General features: G+C 38.1%; 1 protein-coding gene across 1 annotated transcript in view; it reads left to right on the top strand.

Moving 5' to 3' along the window:
• The first annotated feature begins 1,792 nt into the window (after positions 1-1,792).
• Positions 1,793-18,690, top strand: part of PLSCR5 (phospholipid scramblase family member 5) — a 154,843-nt gene continuing 137,945 nt past the window's right edge. The window contains exon 1 of the mRNA XM_080604086.1: positions 1,793-3,221. The gene's annotated coding sequence lies outside the window, so the exon portion shown is untranslated. The remainder of the gene's footprint in view (positions 3,222-18,690) is intronic.

Raw genomic sequence — 18,690 nt, 5'->3', positions numbered from 1 at the left:
TTTCATAAACCTAATAACACCGACATAACCGGCACAAAGATTTTCATCTGAATCAACCCACCAAGACAAAAATAACTGGTAAGCAGCTAAAACTGTGTGATAGGAGCCATTGCTATCTCAGTGGTCCTAGAAACGAAAAAGAATGAAAGCAGGTGAAAATAATTGGAAATGACAATATGAAGAAATTAATAGGTTTGTATGTCTATATGTAAAAGTTTATTTATATAAATATAATTAAAAAGCACCATATGGCAGTTGGAAATGTGCATTCAAAGAAGAGCAAAGAAATAGAAACTAGGAGGTCTTATTTTTGGATAGCTCTGCAAGAGCAGAATGACCAGTACCTGCAGGTCAGCACTTGGAAGAAGTTTCAGGTCTGTACCCACAAAGACCCTAGTTTTCTATTGAAATAATGTATGACAGAAGAGAGGCCAGTTCTAACCATTTATCTGGTTCAATTTTATTACAATTTATAGCCCACGGGAATAAAATAAGCCTATTGAAGTACATGACAGCAGCAGTACATGAGTTCGTGCTTAAAAATATTATTCTCAAAGTTGGGACATCTGGACAGCCAGATCTAATCGTATTTCTTTACTCTGCCAGAACTACAGCATCTGACATTGGAGTTATTTGTTCAGACATTTCTAAATAGATAGTGCCAGATAACTAACTGTAATCAAAACCTTTCCTTTTTCTGACACTATTTGGATGTGCCTCCAGTCCTAAAAATCCTGTCATTTCTGAAAAAAAAAAAAAAAAAAAAAAAGAGAGAGAGAGAGAAAGGAAAAAAGACATGTTAAATGTGAACAAGAGCACCACAGCCTGATCCCTTTGTGCTGCCCTGAAAAGTGTGAAGGAGCTGGCATCTGTTTGCAGCTGCTAGGGACTGAGGGATGGAGCTGGGTCCTGCTCCCAGCTCCACACCCTCTGCAAACAGCAAAGGCCGTGGAGTGGGCAAGGCAGGTTTCTGCTTACCAAAGCCTCATCTTGCCTTCTGCTCGCACTGGGGAATGGACCCATGCAGCCTCTGGGGAGTGAAAGATCTGGTGATTCAGCAGTGGGGAATTGCACACCTTTTCCCCAGTCCTGGGCAGAGTGGGCTGTCCCATATATGCTGATCAGTTTCACAGTCTGCCTATTTGCTGTACCATTTACTGGTAGTCACTTTCTGGTTTTAGGGCATTTTCTTCAGTCTGTTTGTCTTATCACACTTTATACTTTCCTGAGAGAATTTAATGGAGTGTAGGAGTTGTCATAATAACCTCCCCACTTCTGCATTTATTTTCCTTACTTTGCAGGAATGTTAAGACCAACAGAGAGAGAACAGAATTTCATCTATTTAAATAATGCTTGGTATAGATCAAGTTTTGAGGTACATGGAAAGTAAAGAGTAAAAAAGACATGAGAAACAAGCAAAACTTTTTGAGCACTGCCTTCTCTGCAGCCTTGCTGCATGCTGCTGATTAACAGATTTTGTTGCTACTTTATGGCCAGTTGTTCAACTCTACTTATCACTTTTAGAAGCCCCATAAGTGAGAGCTAATACTCTGGCATTGACCCTACTCTTAGAAGTTTACTGCCTTATCAGAGTGGCATAAAGGTTTAGCGAGATTTTAATCTTTGTTAATAGCACTGGAAATAGTTTCTGATTGTATTCCAGTATGGACTATTCAGAGGCACGGGAGTCAGCTCTTAAAAACATTTTACAATGTTGTCCAAGGTGGATTGACAAATTTTGAACTCAAACTTTTCAAAGTTTGAATGGAGTAAACCTTTTTTTTTTTTAATTTTTAAATTTCTTAGCAAAATATGCTCATTTTTCAACCCATTCTAGTATTTACTCATATTCAGAACATCCATCTGTTTTGAAGGAAAATGCAAAGTGCAAATGAAATGTTTTTCTTTTTTGAAAAGCTCCATTACCCTAACTGTTTTTATTACTGGTGAGAATTTTTCACTTGGCTTCCTACACTTTGGGTTGGACCAGTGCCAGAGCCCACTTCTACATGGAACACACATTGTGAGTTTGCAGGATAGCCCGCTAATTAATCAGGAATCAGGGAGATGTTGCCGTTGGACTTCCTTCATGGAAAGGAGCTGGCAGCAGAGACGTCTCCTGAAACTCGTTCAAAGAAGGCTTCTAGACTGTGGAGCTGTAGGGAGAAAGAGGCACCTTCATAGCTTTAATACTGAACAGAAGGTCTCTTGATGTATGGAGCTGTGTGTGATGGTGATGTTCCCTGTGGCTTGTTTTCTGGTTACAGATTAATTTGCTTTGTGTTCATCTGTCTGGCATGTGACAGTTAATTCATTTTCTCCTCAAACAGAGGTTAAAATTCTGCCATATGACCTAGGGTGAAATCCTGAACCAGCTGATGTGAAGAAGAGCCCTGCCATTAACTTCAATGAGATGAGGGTTTAATCCTTATTGTTTAACCCATTCAGGGCCAAGTTTCATAATGACTGGCTCACAACTACATCCCCATGAATTTCAGTGGGGTACAGAATAAAAGTCAACTGAGAATTGGAAGTCAACATGCAAAGATTTGTAGTCTGCTCACACTTAATAATGGCCATATGAAAATTGTAGCTAGCTCCCGTTCTGCTACACACTGTGTGGATATTTTGCAAAAGCCTATGTTTAGTGCCTTAGCATGTAAACATATTATTCAATTTTATTGTGGTGTTTGGAAGGGAAAAAAAATTCATTTTAAAGGCAATATATTGGTGTACAAAAAAAAAAAAAAAGGGGAGAGTGGGGAGTAGGAAGAAAGATAAGTGTTTTAACACAATAGATACTTCACAAGATTTTCTAATTTGGCCCAAAGATTTCAGACTACTTTAATCAGATCACAAATGGGCCCTTTTCTATGAATAGCCTTTTTAGGTTAATTAGGAACAAATCTCTCTGTTTTTTTTTTTTTTATAACTAAGAAGACAGCACATTCTGTAAATGAAGGTGGTAGGGTAATAATATTCTTTTTTTCTTTTCTTTTTTTTTCATTAAGTAACCATGTCTATCATAATTACAATAAAAATGATCTTGCAACTGAAGGCAGGTTGGCTGAACTAACAAGCAATTAAAGTGTGTGAAACTAGTTTTAGGGAGGTGACACTTGGCCATCTGATAAATGTAAAAAACCTGGGGAATCCTTCCTTCCTTGCTGCCTATATTCAGAAACCTTAAGCATAGAATAGATGCACTGAGTGGATAAATGGTAGGTAACTTTTTCTTTATATAGTGCAATGTATTTAGTTTTTTTTTAAAAAAAACAACTTTATTTTTGAGAGGGAGAATGGGGGTACTGTGGGGGTCAGTGTTACGTTTGTGTTGTTAATGTATTCAGTAATAACTACGAAGAACTCTTTGAACATAAGTACATCTTCATCCCACCTTTTAACTTCAAACACTTCTTCAAGCAAATGTTTAAAAAAATAATTAAAAAAAAAAAGTGACCTGAAACCAGTGTGGTGATACTGGTGAAGAGGGGCATTCTAAGAAATGCAGTTTTCTGAAAGAGACGGAGATTTCTGAGAGAACGCAAGGTGTGTTTGTAGGTGATGTGGCAGCAGAGATCTGGAGGATTATAGGATGGTAGAGCTTATTTTACTGTAGTCCTGTATGTGGTGGTGGAAAGGGTCTGAGTTCTTAAAGATATGTTTTATTGAAAGGGATGCTTCAGGGAGTTAGTGAAGCTGGCTTTAAGCTGTTAACAAAATTCAAGTAAAGTGTAAAGCTCAGTGCTTGCAGCATTTGGTTAAAGCTAGGCCGTTCCAGAATTTTACAAATAAAGTATGTCTTGTTCAGGACTTCCAACATTAAGTAACACAGTATGAACCAGAGCAGGGAATACATTCCAGATGACTTTAAAATAGATAAAATAGCATGGTAAGCAAAGAGGAGGCTATGACTAATCAAGTTGGCTAGTGGAGACTCCCTTATACTGCATTATCTATTGAAATATTATGTACCAAAAGAAAGTTGACAGGGCTGAGTTAGTAAGGATGAGTCATTTGTTAAAACTCAGGGTGAGGAGTTAATGCAGAGGGATAGAAGGTGAATGGGGTGTAAAAAAATCTTCATGAAAATGCAATTAATCTTAAGACTGGAGGACAGCAGAGTCTTCTGTTTATAACTTCTGCTTTGCTACTCTGTACCAGGGCACTCTATCCTGTTTTATCCTAACTCAGTAGGAGAAAAATGAACTAGGTCTCCCAAAATGTTAAAAGTGTCCTTAAAATCCTGAAGTATAAATAAACGCAACATAAATTCATTAGTATTTTATTCCCCTTGTTTTGGACTCTACAAATGTAATTTTTGAAGTGAGTACCAGTCCTGATGTTATGAACTGGTGAATTAAAAAACAAACAAAAACAACCAGAAGCTAGGAAACTGATAACACTGGAGCAATGGTGAACAGGCTATCAACTAATTAACTCCTCTGATCTCCTTCTTAATTGTGATGATAATGGGCTCAGAGTGAAAGACTAATAAGTGATAAAGAATTTTGCAGTAACACAAATACCAGAGTGAACTGCAGATGACAAAAACAATGGTCCCTGGCAGCTTGTGGTGATGGAGAAGCTGGATGTGCTGGTGCTCCCTCTGAGCCTGCAAATGCTAGTCTGAAGTAACCCCTCTAAAGCACGTGCAGTGGTGAGACTGGGCTCCTAGCACCAACTGATGTCCTCTACAGGTGTTATTTTAGTAACTTAGATATTGCCATAGTCAGCTGAAAGGGTTTAGTACTATGAGGGTTTTGCAGTATTTTGTCTCCAAAATTAACTCTTGGCTACTGGCTACTTCTGCAAGTACTGCTGAGGGTTCACGTTTCAGATTATTCTGATGTGTATCCATGTACACAAGGAATTGAGAAACTGGTACTTGAGTGAAATCTGCAATCTGTGTAGAAGTATAGCATCCCACCTTATACAAGTGGGCAAGACCAAGACTAAAAGAGGGAAACCTGCATTAGACAGTGATGAATTTTTTTTTTTTTATCCAAATCCCAACTTACTACATATGATGAAAAGACAGGGATAGCACATACTTTTGATCTGCAGATAAATGGATTGTAGTTTTGAAGGAAACCAGCTTAAGCATGAGGACCATACACTGTAGGATACTATTCTTTAATTCTCAGCCTATATTTAGTGTTTAGGGAAGCAAAAATTAATGGATAAATCTGAGCCCATGAGAAAAACAGGGAATATATTATTTGGTTCAATCTATTCTGTGCCACTTGATTAACAATAAGTTTCACCTGTCAGATATGTCAATCTTGCTAATTAGCAAATCAACACCACCTTTTCAAAAGAATTATAGCTCATAAAAATGGTTGCATCGCTATGAAGATTGCATCACTTAATGTTTTTGGGAAGTGAGTTAAGCATAGGATGAGAGAACAAGATAACATTACACTCTCCCCTACTTGCACCCACAGTCTCTGCAGTCATTCTTTTGTTTCCAGTTGCTGGAAATTTGAGAAGGTGGAGGAAACTGCTGCAGTAGGCCTTGTCCTTACCCTCTTTGTTTCTGCTAACCTTAATTAACCTCTCCCTAGGTTCACCAAATTTGTGATTAGAATTTTTTTAAAGTTGGATTTATGCTCACTAAGCAGGTTTTCTCATAGCTCTACTTGAAACCCCATTATTACCATTTTGAATGCTGCACTGTTTGTTCTAGAAACCCATCTTGGTAATTTATCCCATATCTCTATTTTCCCCTCATGGAAAATACAATTATTTTAATTCTTCTAATTGTTTTTCATTTCCTACACTCCAAATTTGTGTCTTCTCCCCCAGGCATCTCTTCATCTTAGATCATTGACTGGAAAGGCCTTTTTTGGCTGTTTAATTCCTTATCTCTATTCCAAATGGACTAATATTGTACAGTGTTCAATAAAAAAATAATTTAATTTGTTATTTCTTTCATCACGCAGTTGCAAAATTGGCAGGCATTTAAGATAATCCTTTAGTTTTGGGGGTGCTAAGTATGTCTCAAATTGAAAGGCAAGGTTTAATGGAAAGTTGTGTGAAACTTTGGGTAGGAATGAGCATTTGAGTAGTTATACAGGTATAAACCTGCACTATCATTCAGTCCTGCATACAGCAGGAAAAGTAGAGCTCTCCTTGCTTTGTGCAGGAAAAGCTTTCATGTCATTACACAGTTCCCATGGAGAATGATGCACAGTGAATCAGAGCATTATATTCTCGTTTCCTTTAGTTATTTTGCTTAATCTCATGTAATAGCCAATTAACTTGATTTGCCTTCAGAGCTGGGGAAAAGTATAAATAAACCTGGCAAAAGAGTGAGGTGCGAAGAAGCACAGAGGCTAGAGTCATGGAGATGTCCTGTGTGAGCACCAGGAAATCAATTGCCATATGGTCAGTTATAAATAGGGCCATCATATAGCCTTATCTTCGACACGTCCAGATTTTCTGCTCTTGATTTCTATTGGCAGATTTTCTTGCCTTTGTTCACCCAGATAGCTTTCATAGGCAGTGCAGGCAAAAGTTTTTTGCTGGAAGTTCTAGTTCCAGCCACTCTCCCGTGGCTGGGTATCAGGGTGAGCTGCTTACAGTGGGGACTGATGTTATCCTGGTGATGAGTCAGGCCAGGAGAGGACTATAACCTTAAAAACCAATGGAGGCCTTAGGATAGAGTCTGTCTAAAAGGAGTGTCAGCAGTCCAAGTGTTTGTGGATGCGTTTGTCTGAAAAATACAAAAATTACACTTGAGCAAGTGATTCTGAGGGAGATGTCACCTCCTTTTGTAGGACTGGGGACCCAGAAATAGGACAAGTGCTGATATATGAGGTGATGCTCCCAGCCAGGCTCTGCTCCTGGCCCCGGCATCTTCCACATGCTTTCCCTGGATTTGTTTTTCTTCAAGGCAGAGCAGACCTACTTGGGATGGGGAGATGAGATATTGTGAGTCAAAAGAAAGGACAAAACACAAAGATCAGAAAAAATCTTTTTGTACTTAAAAACTTTCAGTGCAGCAAAGCAACTGAGCAGAGGTTTTCAGGATTACAGCATGGATTGAGTTAACCATATTTGTCTGTCCTTGTGTGTATCCACTGTTGGATTTAGCATCTGTGAGCCCAGCTAAGTGACTAGCTTAATGGTCGGGTTATTTAGGTGTGGTTCTAGGTCACAGAAAAATGTCAGGGTTTATTACACCTTACAGCTTTTTTGTTCACTCTCTTCATTTTTCCACATAGCACCGGTCTCGTTATTTTCTCTTTGGCTCACACATGACTTTTGCTCATTGAAATCTTCTCCTACATCCAGATATTCAGTTAATCAAGTGCACTCACACAAATGGTCAGAGATCCCTACTTTGTTTGCCTCTAGACAAGGCAAGCTCTGGCTTTGCTTTTGTGGAGCATCCTAAAATGCAATCCCTGCTTAAAGAGTTGAAATGGAATTACACTCACTATATCATCCAAATTTGTCATATATAAATATAGATGTTGAGATGATTAAACACATTAGCAATTTTCAGTGGTTCTTTAATTCCATCATTCATTATTTTTATTTGATGAATCTCTTTCTTATGAAACTTATTAAAATGTTGGTATAAATCTATTGCAAATTCCCTTGATGACTATGTTTATACAAAATGATATACATAATGATTTGCTTTTTGAGACTGCATTAGAAATGTGCCTTGCCTTTTCAGTTTATAAGAGGCTGTGTATCACTCTCATAAGGAATAATGACTAAAATTTTCTTTCCACATTAGGGAGCCGCAGGCACTCAGGCATGGACTCTTCCAGTGCTTTCTAAATGCTCCCTTGTTGCCATTAAGAGATGGGTCAGATCCTATAGTGGTACATGGGGGCAGCCCTCCCTTAAGCAGCTCAAAGAGTGCTAGGTGTGAAAACTGACAAAATGGGTAGAATTCATTCACCTACGTTTCTGTCGTCCAGAATTCGTAATTCTAACCAAAACCAATCATTTAAGAACCATTGTAGTCAGTGGACAGGTATTTCAAGCAGCTGACTCTTTCAGCCTCCTTTTAGTACAGGATTTCTGAGGTTCTCTCCACTGACTATAAAGAGGGCCTAGATAACTATTTGAGATTAAAAACCAAAGTAATTGGATAACAAAAGTAAAATGAGTTCAATCCCTCCCTGAAGGATACTGCAGCTCTGCTGACCTTCACCAATTAGTCTTTGGCACGAGCTGGTAATATAAATCCCACCCTGTCTTTTGGTTTGCATGTTCAACTATAACAAACGTATTTGTCTTCCCATATAACATGACAGCAATCTCATGAAAGACATTTTGCTTCCAGATATTTGCTAAGCAATATAGTGAAATGAGCATTTACATCTTGGATTGAATTTAAATATATTAAATCATTAAACAAACAAACAAAAAAGCCTCATTGATATCAATAGGTAATGCTTTAGGCCTTAGACTCCCTTCTTTCTGAACACAAATGCACAGCTGCTTAAAAGCTGTAAAATGAAAGATTGGGGAAAATATGTATTTTTTTCTCTCACAGCCTTCAGAAGTCTGTGATTCAGAGAACTGCTGAGTTAGAAGTTTTATCTGTGTTTAATGACACTTTGTTCATTTTTTTCCCATTAATGTTGTCTAAATTATTTCCTTGAGTTCTGGAAACTTCTGGTATCTGCAGCATAGTATGGCACAATCTTGGGTAAATTAATCTACTCCCAGAAGGAGAAAAAATCATAACTATCTTTGGCAGATATCAGCAAAAAATCATAACTATCTATTCCCTTTTGATCAAGTCTATCAGAAAGTTGTTTCTGTGTAATTAGCAGGACAGACCAAATGGACCCATTGTACAGTAAAGGCATAAGCCTGCTGGCATATCTTTCTGATTTATGAAGCTCTAGACTCTGCTTTACAGTGGATAAGAGATGCTCCACAACATTTCTAAAACTTACTGTGGGACAATATATTTTGATTCAGGTGGATTTGGTTTGAAATCAAAGTAATTTTTATTTTGACAGCAATACTTCCTTAGAATTATTTACTGATACTGCAAATATTTAACAAGATACTTACCTTGTAGATCATCATTTTTTATTTTTTAAAGCAGATGAGTGTGTTGTCTTGTCTTTTACCTTTACATCAGCTCTTGTGCCATCACATTGGTCATGTTGACAATTTAGATGCCCTGGCCAACCACTGAAACCTACACATTCTTAGGAAAAAGGATGATTTCTTACAGATATTTTCCCTACTAATTTAATATCTTGTTGCTGAAAAATTACTCATGAGTACCAGGAAACAATTTCTTCTCCCTGTAACGAAGTGGTTTTTATCTGTGTATGCTAATTCTTTTTCTCCTCTCCACTTCGTTCTGGTCATGAGATGTGGGGTGGGGAAAGGAAACTCCTGTTGCAATATCTGAAAAGTTCTGTATACAGCTGTTTTCTCTCCCCCCTCCCAATTTTTTTCCCTGACTCATAAGGAAGTGTAGAAATTATGCAGAGGAAAATAATTCATAAACTCAAATATATACATATATATATATAATAGGGTTACTATATATAATAGGGTTACTATACTAATATATATAATAATATATAATAATAATAATATATATACTAATATATATAATAGGGTTACTATTGATTTAGTAACCCTATTATATCAATATAGCTGTGGGGGAGGGGGTAGCAGAAATTTGAAGCTTCTGTTTTAATAATAGCTTTTTAATCCATGTAATTAAAATGGAGCAAAAGCTGTTTGTATGTTGCCTTCAGGCCACAAGTGGTAAATAGGAATTAGGAAAAAGAAATGCCAATCAGACTTTTATTAAACCCTATATTTGTTCTACTGTTTGGATTTTAGTGCAACTGATTTCTCAATGGAAATGTTTTTCTTTTTCTTAAATTCAAACATATTTTGTTCTGTTTTACATTGTCCTTCTAAACATGCCTTCATAGGCATTTATAAATATCCCTGAACTTTGGCTGAGAATGGATTGAATGAGGATTGCTTAGTTGGTCTCATATTAAAAATGAATGTTCTTAAAATATCCACCTTGAAAACACAACAACTTTCTCCTGGGAGTATCCTCTCTAATTATTCATAATTAATAAATAAACAAAGAAAGGTGTAGTTCTACAGCAAGCCAGGTTGTTGTTGTTAAAGGCTCTCAGAACTAAAAAGACTTCCTGGTCAGAAAGCAGGTACCCAGCTGTGCTAAAAGAATGTAAGACTGAATCCAGAGGAATTTTTAGAGAGGTTTTTTTTTTTGGTGATTCTGAGCTCAAGAGAGACCATTTAGGATGGAACATCATGTTTTAAATACTGATGGTTAGAAGTGAAAAAAGTTTTGCCCAAGCAATCCAACTTGATCCTGAACTCTTAGGGTGAAGCCATCAGGTGGAAGATTTCTTGGTATAGGTTTTCATTAACAAAAGCCCATGTGGTTTGGGGAAGGAGAGGTGTGGCCGAGGCTGTGGGTAGCAGTGCAGGCCAGAGGAGCGCACAGGGTATTTATTCAGTTGGATTTTCAGACAGGACTTGACCAAATGCAAGCAAAGGTGGCTGGAGAAGATGCACCAACATGTGCAGCATGTGAACTGTGTCACTTGTTGCTACTGAGGAAATGCTGCCCTCACAGAGGGCAAGAAAGCAGACATTTTTCCTTCTATTAGTGGATTATGGCAAATTTTTTTTTTTCCTCCTTTTGTACTTGCTTTGGCTGACAGCGTTGCAACTAGTGGAAAGTGATGTGATCTCCCCTTGAGAGGCAGCTTGTTCCAGGGGCATCCTTGCTGCGGTACAGCTAAGGATTACTCCCCACACTAGGCTGCCCTGTACTGTTCGAGCATGACCCTCCAGGACCACAAATTCTCTCTGTACTTTCCTGATTTGCTGTGTGTTTTGGTATAGTTTCCTCAGCTTTCAGATTCCCCCTACCCCCCACCAGCTGTAATCAGTTCAGTGTTGCCAAACAACTAGAATAAGCACTTATTCAGACTCCCGTCCCTGCAGAGTAATAACTGTGTTAGTTTATTTACTTCTGTGTTGGACCTTCCAACCCATACATAGTGCATTGGAGGACAGTTTTTCCTTATTGATTCAGAGAAGTGTTTTCTTTTTTTGGATTTTGATATAATTGCTCCCTTGATACTCTCTACTTTATTTCATATTTCCACAACATATCACCCCTTGGGATTTCTTGTGAAAATGGTCCGTGTGGCAGGCAATGAAAAGCTCTTGTAAACAGTAAGAAGCATAGGAACCATTTAGTTAAGTGTCTTATCTTTTAGCCTGAAGATCTTGTTTTATTTAGAGCATCTTTATCCTATTTCATCTGGTCAAACCAGAACACAACTCTGAAGTGTCATTTTCATTTCAGGTACCAAGAAAAGTTTGTCCCAGCTTTACAAAGCATTACAAAGAACACTACATTCTTTGTTTGGTATTCTTTAGTGTTTAAAATAAAAATAAATAAATACAGTATTTAAAAATTAATCATTAAGTACACCCTGGAATAAAAATATAGGTTGACTACTCTGAAGGGAAAGCCCTAGCAGACTGGAACCAGGTCCCACTTTTGTATTTTTTTCTTTCCCTAGTCCTAGAAACTTTTTATAGAGCTTTTTCTTCCTGGAGAAGTACTGTGCAGTGTCTGGTACTTTTTCCAGTCAGATTCCCATAAACAGCCATGACCTGAAAAATAGACATGAAAAGAAAATGGAAGAGGAAGTCAGGGATGACACTATAGTGGGTTTACATGGCAAGGTTTTGGTAGCAGGGGGCCATAGGGGTGGCTTCTGTGAGAAGGATCTAGAAGCTGCCCCATGTTTGGTAACGGCCCCACTGCTGACCAGAGCTGAGCCAATAAGTGATGTTGTTTTGCGCCTCTGTGAGAGCATATTTAAGACAGGAAAAAAAACACTGCACCACACAGCAGCTGGGAGAGTGAGAGGAGTGAGGAACAGCCTTGCAGGCGCCAAGGTCAGTGAAGGAGGAGGGGGAGAGGTGCTCCAGGCGCCGGAGCAGAAGTCCCCTGCAGCCTGTGGTGAGGACCATGGTGAACCAGGCTGTCCCCCTGCAGCCCATGGCATACCACGGTGGAGCAGGGTTCCACCCTGCAGCCTGTGGAGGAGACCACGGTGGAGCAGGTGGACCTGCACCGACGGAGGCTGCGGCCTGTGGAAGACCCCTGCCGGAGCAGATTCCGGGCCGGACCTGTAGCCTGTGGAGAGGAGACCACGCAGGAGCAGGTGACCTGGCAGGAGCTGCTGCCCGTGGGGGATCCAGGTTGGAGCAGTTTGCTCCTGAGGGGTGCATCCCATAGTATGGACCCATATCTGGAGCAGTTCTTGAAGAGCTGCTGCCTGTGGGAAGCCCACGCCGAATCAGTTCACCAAGGACTGCATCTTGTGGGAGGGACCCCACAGCACAGGGGACAAGAGTGACCGAGAAGAAGTGCTATAGACTGACCATAACCCCTGTTCCCCCATTCCCCTGCACTTCTTGGGGGGAGGGGGTGCTTTTGGTTTCTTTCCTTTGTTTCTTGCTTCTCTAGCTTGTTAGTAATAGGCAATAAATCTTACTATCTCCCTATGCTGAGTCTGTTTTTCCCGTCACGATAATTACTGTGTGATTTCCCTGTCCTTATCTCAACCCTTGAGCCCTTTTCATCATATTTTCTCCCCATTCCTCTTTGAGGAGGGGGAGTGAGAGAGCGGTTGTGGTGGAGCTCAGTTGCCCACCTGAGTAAAACCACCACAGACATTTAAACCATTGGAAGCTCTTTCCTTTTCTTTCAAGAGAAATTTTGAACAGAGAACTACTAGACCTTTGCATGTGAACAATGTAATTATACATCCTACCCTCACACCTGTTGAGAGGAATTTATTAGTACTTATGGAAAGAAAAATGAGGAGCTGAAGGTGTTGACCTCTTATTAAAATTGACTTACTAGTGTTTGCACCACCTGTTGCTGTAGTGTTTAATCAGTCTTTTTTGATTGGAATAGGTATTATATTAGTACCAGATGTTTCCAAACTTTGCACAGTTTTTTCCAGCCTTTAAATCAGGGCTCCTTTAGAAATCATTAAACAACATAGTTCAGTATGTAAACTCTGCCAAGTTTTTGAAGAAGAGAAAATTTACGTTACTATCATCTCATATTATTGAGGAAGACAAATCGTCAAACTGATCTGAAAGATCTTTTGAGCTTGCCTATTTATATACCGTCATCCTCAGGAAAGCAGCAACACGGCAGAATGATGAGTCTAAAGACTCAACAGAGGAAATGCATGTAAGCACAAAAGGTCAACTTCTCTTAATAGTTTCAAAGAGAAGAATCTTGTCACAGATGGTGAAGAAAGACAAGATTTAAGAGTGTGGTTTAACCAGGCTGCACATGTATTAATTTAACATCTCAGGGAAGTGAACTTGTTCGTCCAAGATGAGTGCGCTTCCACGATCTGTCCTGCACAAGGGAGGTCCCCCTTCCGAGTCCTTATGTGGTCCTAGAATTGCCACTGTGAGCTCAAACCCCTTCTCCTGCGAGGAGGGTGGTGGATGGTGTCTGGGGATGCTTCTGGAAGACAGAAAATGAAGGAAAATATTCCCCATGGATGCATCAGACAGAGAAGAAAACATTATCTCCCTGTTCCAAAAAAGCAGCTAGATGGCTGCAATCCAGTGAGCTTGGGATCCCTTGTCACCCACCCACCAAGCTCCCAGTGAAGGCCAGCTAAAAAGGAGAAAGGCAGGAGGAGGACATGGCAAACCCTAGCATGGCTGAGGCCCTGTTGTGGCTGCTCCTCTGCCTGCAGCTGCTTTGAAGCGTGCAGGGCTGGTGTGGGCCCTGCCGCCTGTTACATGTGGGAACAGTGCGTGGTCTAATCTTTGATCTTGGCGTCCCTAAAGGTGGTTATTAATAACGAATAATTAGTAACAGCTCCTGTGAGATGCAGGTGACTGTGGCCTCTGAATGGTGCCTGTGTGTGCAGCACAAAGGATGAGAGCAGCTACCCATTGGTTTAGCAGGAGACATGGCTACTTACATTTTATAATGCTGGCAAACCTCACTTGTGGTGTGGTGTAGATTATGTTTAACAAGCTTTGCAGAATGACTTTTTTTCCCTTTTCTCCTGTAAAGGCTGAGAGGCTCAGGGCATTACTTTCTTCTAAATTAAGACCGTTTCACACCGCAAGGGAAGCGGAAGAAATACTGGAGCCTAAAACTTTTTTCTTAGTCTGCATCTTGCTTCTTGTTCTTTAGTTGGGTCACCTTATTTTGAAATAAGAAGGAAATATATGGGCTTGTGTGTGTCTGTGTTTTTTTATTGTTTTTTTTTTTTAAAGATAAATAAAAAAACATGAAGAACACTTGTATGAGTTGCTGATGTGAAGTGTCTTCCCTCTCCCCCAGCCTTAAAGGTGGAATTGAACTTCCATTTCTATTCATGCATCAACACAACAGTGTAACAACACAACAAGAACATTACAATGTGCTATGATTAAAATAGGAGGAAGCATATCTTCCGTAAAAAATGGAAACTGTGAAACTAGAAACAAATGCAAAATGTCTGGATAAATTTGCAAAATTCAAGAATAATTTTCACTTCTGTTAAAACAAAACCAAACTGTTGTGTTTATTGCCATTTAAGACTAACGGGGAGTAGGAGGAATGCATTCTACAGGGAAGTGCTGTCAGTGATTTATACAGGGTAGGAAACTGCTTGTATCTGCATGATTTACAAACATTCTGGAAACATCTTTTGTAGAAAAGCGGAATAGTAAGGAGCTGTATATATATACACACATACACGGAATCAGATTCTTTCTTGTGAATTTCCTTTTTTTTCACATACTGTTGTTTTTCCTTTTTTTTAACACTGGCAAAAAATGAAACATTAGAGGTAATGTCACAGAAGAGTTTCATGTAACTTTGAAATATATATTCTGCCACAGCAATTCTTGTGTTGAACTTAAGTCAAAGCCCACTGAAGATACTTTGAAAATTTCATGCTGTCATTGAACATGGATTCATGATATTCACATGGAAGAATTCTGTTTGCATAAAGTATCCTTGGATTCTTTTGATTGTAGCTGGGCAGATTATTCATGACAAAGACTATTTTGTTTTTGCATTCAGTATGTGGTATTGTTTAGGTCATTTGATGGGTTATATATTTTTTTTCTGAACGCAGAATTTGCTATTTTTCTTATGATGTTACAAGAGGAATAATCTATGTGAGTGAAATTTTATTTTAGTTTGAGAAAAATATCAGTTTAAATACAGTTGTGTCTATATATAAATATTGAACAAAAAATTCTTTGATATTTCCATACTTGAAACTTTGTTCAGGTAAACTCTTCTGATATGTTAATACAGAAAATATGTGAGCTGAAGAGTCTCAATTGAAATTTATTTGGGAATTGTTTGGTTCTCCCCATCATTTCCCTATTAAGCCTTTCTGTTTGGTTTCCTGAGGACACTGATTTTATAATGTTTTGCCTGATGTTTGGAAGTCAGTAACAGAATTTTCCAGATGCTAGGCTTTATGTTTTTATAGTATTTATATAAACTCCTTAACAAACCTTCCAAATTCAATTACATGGTTTTGTTAAAGGCAGAGACGTTTCCTACTATGAACTTAGCTAGAGCTGATAGACACTGACAAACTTGTAAGACAGTATATTTTGAGAGACCTTGGTGTGCTAAATTATATATATCCACTTAGGGAATTGTTCAAGAGAGCAGTAATGGTGTAAGCCCGTAGGTATTACGGTAAGTACATTCATTGTGTCAGAACAGTTGTATTTAATAAAGCTTTATTCCCAACTACAGAGAGCTTTTAAGATGTTTTCCACTTGGGTAACTGTTTTGTTTTGTGAGTTTTAAAGATTCAGTTATTAGTTTAGGGAATTTGATACTAATGTTAAACCCCAAACTATAAAATATTATATCAAATATTTAGATTGGTGTAATGTGTTACATGGAGACACGCAGTAATATTTCTTATGTAACATAAAACAACTGTTGTGGCACTGCTGCTAAATGGAAGGTCACAATTCACACAAAACAAGTAGTTCTTAGGAATATGTTTAATTTACCTTGTACAACCATATCACTCAAAGTTATTTTATGTTGCCTAATTTTAACAGTCTCTGATTTCTTGCAATGTAACTATGTTCTCTGCAATATAAGGGAAAAATACAAAGTAAAGTGTATTGATGCAATTCATTTTTTTTCCCTAAAATTGAATTTCCTGGAAATGTAGAAAAATCTGTTCAGTGGTTCAGTAGGAAACTGGTCACCATTCAGCTTCACTGTATTATGAATAAAAAGATAAATCTTATTTTTTTTTCCCCTTCAGTATACCAAAAAAATAATAATGTGATAATAAATGCAAAAACAGGATTCTTTAGTATAAGTGACAAATATTTGGACATCAACCTTTTTCTTAACAAACCACTTCCTATCAGTAATGTCACTTTTTTTTGCTAAGTAATATTAGTAGAAATAGAAATAAATAAATTTATATGCCAGAGAAGAAAATACTGAGGTTACAATATAGCGATATCTGAAAATTAGAACACTTGGCCTTCAGTGACCGTAACTATTCTGATATCAGTGAACTGGCTATCAGGGACAGCATGCCGTGTGTACACTTGCTACCAGTAAGTAATTTTCTGATCCTTCTTGTTGGTTTTCACAAGCCTAAATTCAAATGCCTGAATTCCAAACTTTATACTAAATTATATTTTTGGGTAGCACTGTTGGAGGTTTAGGTTGAGCTAGTGGGGAATACACCATGCAGATACCAGGCCTTCTGAATGGGAAAGATGTGCTCTGGGCAAGTGGTTTCTTAGCTGAGAAGCCACGCCAGCTTGTGGCCCACATTTGCTGTAGGGCAAGTGATGGTCCCAAGAGACCTCTGCTCTCTGACGTCCTCAATAAAGTGTTAGATGAGATCAAATATTCACAAAAACCTAGTAGGAAACTCCTGCAAGTAAGGAAAGTTCCTCTGGTAGTCAGCATTTTAGTGTCCTTGTTGTCTTCTTGCCTTAGAACTAACTCTCTTCTGTGTCAACACATCTTTAACTTTATGTAGCATCTGCAAGTTGAAAATTATGACAAGAAAATGCATAGCAAAGGTATTTTATTTTTTTTATCCAATTCCCTGACTGCCAAATTTGTGTTGCCTCCAAACTTGTAGATATAACTGATACTGAACCAAAGACTACTTTGTTTTCTCAAGATCTCTGGTAACACGACAAAGGACATCTATGGCACAACTTGCTTTCACTGCTTCAAAATGCAGTTCTTAATTTTACTGAGGCCAGGAGTAGTAAGAGAGACAACATTTATAGTAAGCTTTAATTGTTTCTCTATCTTCTCTATGTGAAAGCTGCACATAAAATTTTCATCTATCAGACCTTTTATGAAACAAACAACAAACAAAATATCTACATAATAATGTGTTTTAGAAACAAGTTTTTTTTTTTTTTTTTTCTTCTAGCTCACATTTGTCAGAAGGGCTTATTTGTGTTTTATGATTTGCTTGGTTGTTTTATTTTATACATATATATATATATATTTAAATTATTAAAGCCATGAATGAAATGAGTTCTAAGCAATTTGGTGCTTTTTAAGGGGGAAAAAAATCAAAGGAATAAGACGGAAATGAAAAGTGTTTATGATATTGTTTGGCACATCAGAGAAAAATATAATATTTCATTATAGAAAATGAAAGAATAAAATTTTTTTGCATTGTTTTGGATAAAAGTGAATTTAAGACTTAACAATGTGTTTATCAGGAAGCGAATTCAGCTTCCTTTAGGCAATGGCATCTTATTTTAGTACTGAATATAGATTTCATCTGAACTTAATAAAGGTTAGATTTCCTAAAAGCTTTCCCGTTATCTTCACATCAAAGTATAAATCCTGCTAATTCTGTGAGACTCTGGGTGCACAATGAAAACATTTTAAAGTTGATGCTATAGCTCAGTATCTATAAAAATACTTTTCATGACAGTTTTCACGACACTGTAGATGAAACTGGAATCTAATATGAAATGTGTGAAGAAATAGATTAGCCAACATCACAAATAATTTTAAGATTTTATAAAATTTTTGTACTGAAGGTGAATAAGGTGTGTTCTTTAGAAGTCTTGTCATGAAAATTCTGAGGAAGGCTTGCATTCCCCAGATTTCTGGCTGTATTAGGCAAGATGTGGGGGGAAGCCTTCATTCAAGCCCCGCCCAACGCAGGGTGGGAGGTCAGGGTGTCTAACCATCTAGCTACTGAATAATCATTCTAAATAACTTATTTTCTGTTCTGCATGCCAGACGATTTGATATTCACTGGAGGAAGGGACCTGAATTCAATTTTTCTGCTATTGAGCTCTTCTGCTCCCATGAACAGAAATTATCCTAAACTGGGAGAAAATTTAGGATACAAAACAAAAGAAGAGTTTGAGTGAGAGAGGCTGGCTAGATAGAATGGAGATTTGGGAACACTCCTGAGATGTAGCATAGTGAGATCCAGTTCTCTCCTGTATGAGGGTCCTGTTCTGAATCCTAAGTGAGCCCTGTTTAACAGATTGTATTTTATGGTAATGGTGTTTATTATGTGTTATCTCACTTTCTTTATCTCCTTCCCTGCTAGATAACATTTTGCTTGAGTTTAATGGAAACTTGTGAGCATTCTGGTG

This window comes from Anser brachyrhynchus (genome assembly GCF_964034855.1).
Source record: "Anser brachyrhynchus genome assembly, chromosome: 9".
NCBI classification, from domain to species: Eukaryota; Metazoa; Chordata; class Aves; order Anseriformes; family Anatidae; genus Anser; species Anser brachyrhynchus.
This window is presented reverse-complemented; position numbering and strand designations above follow the sequence as displayed.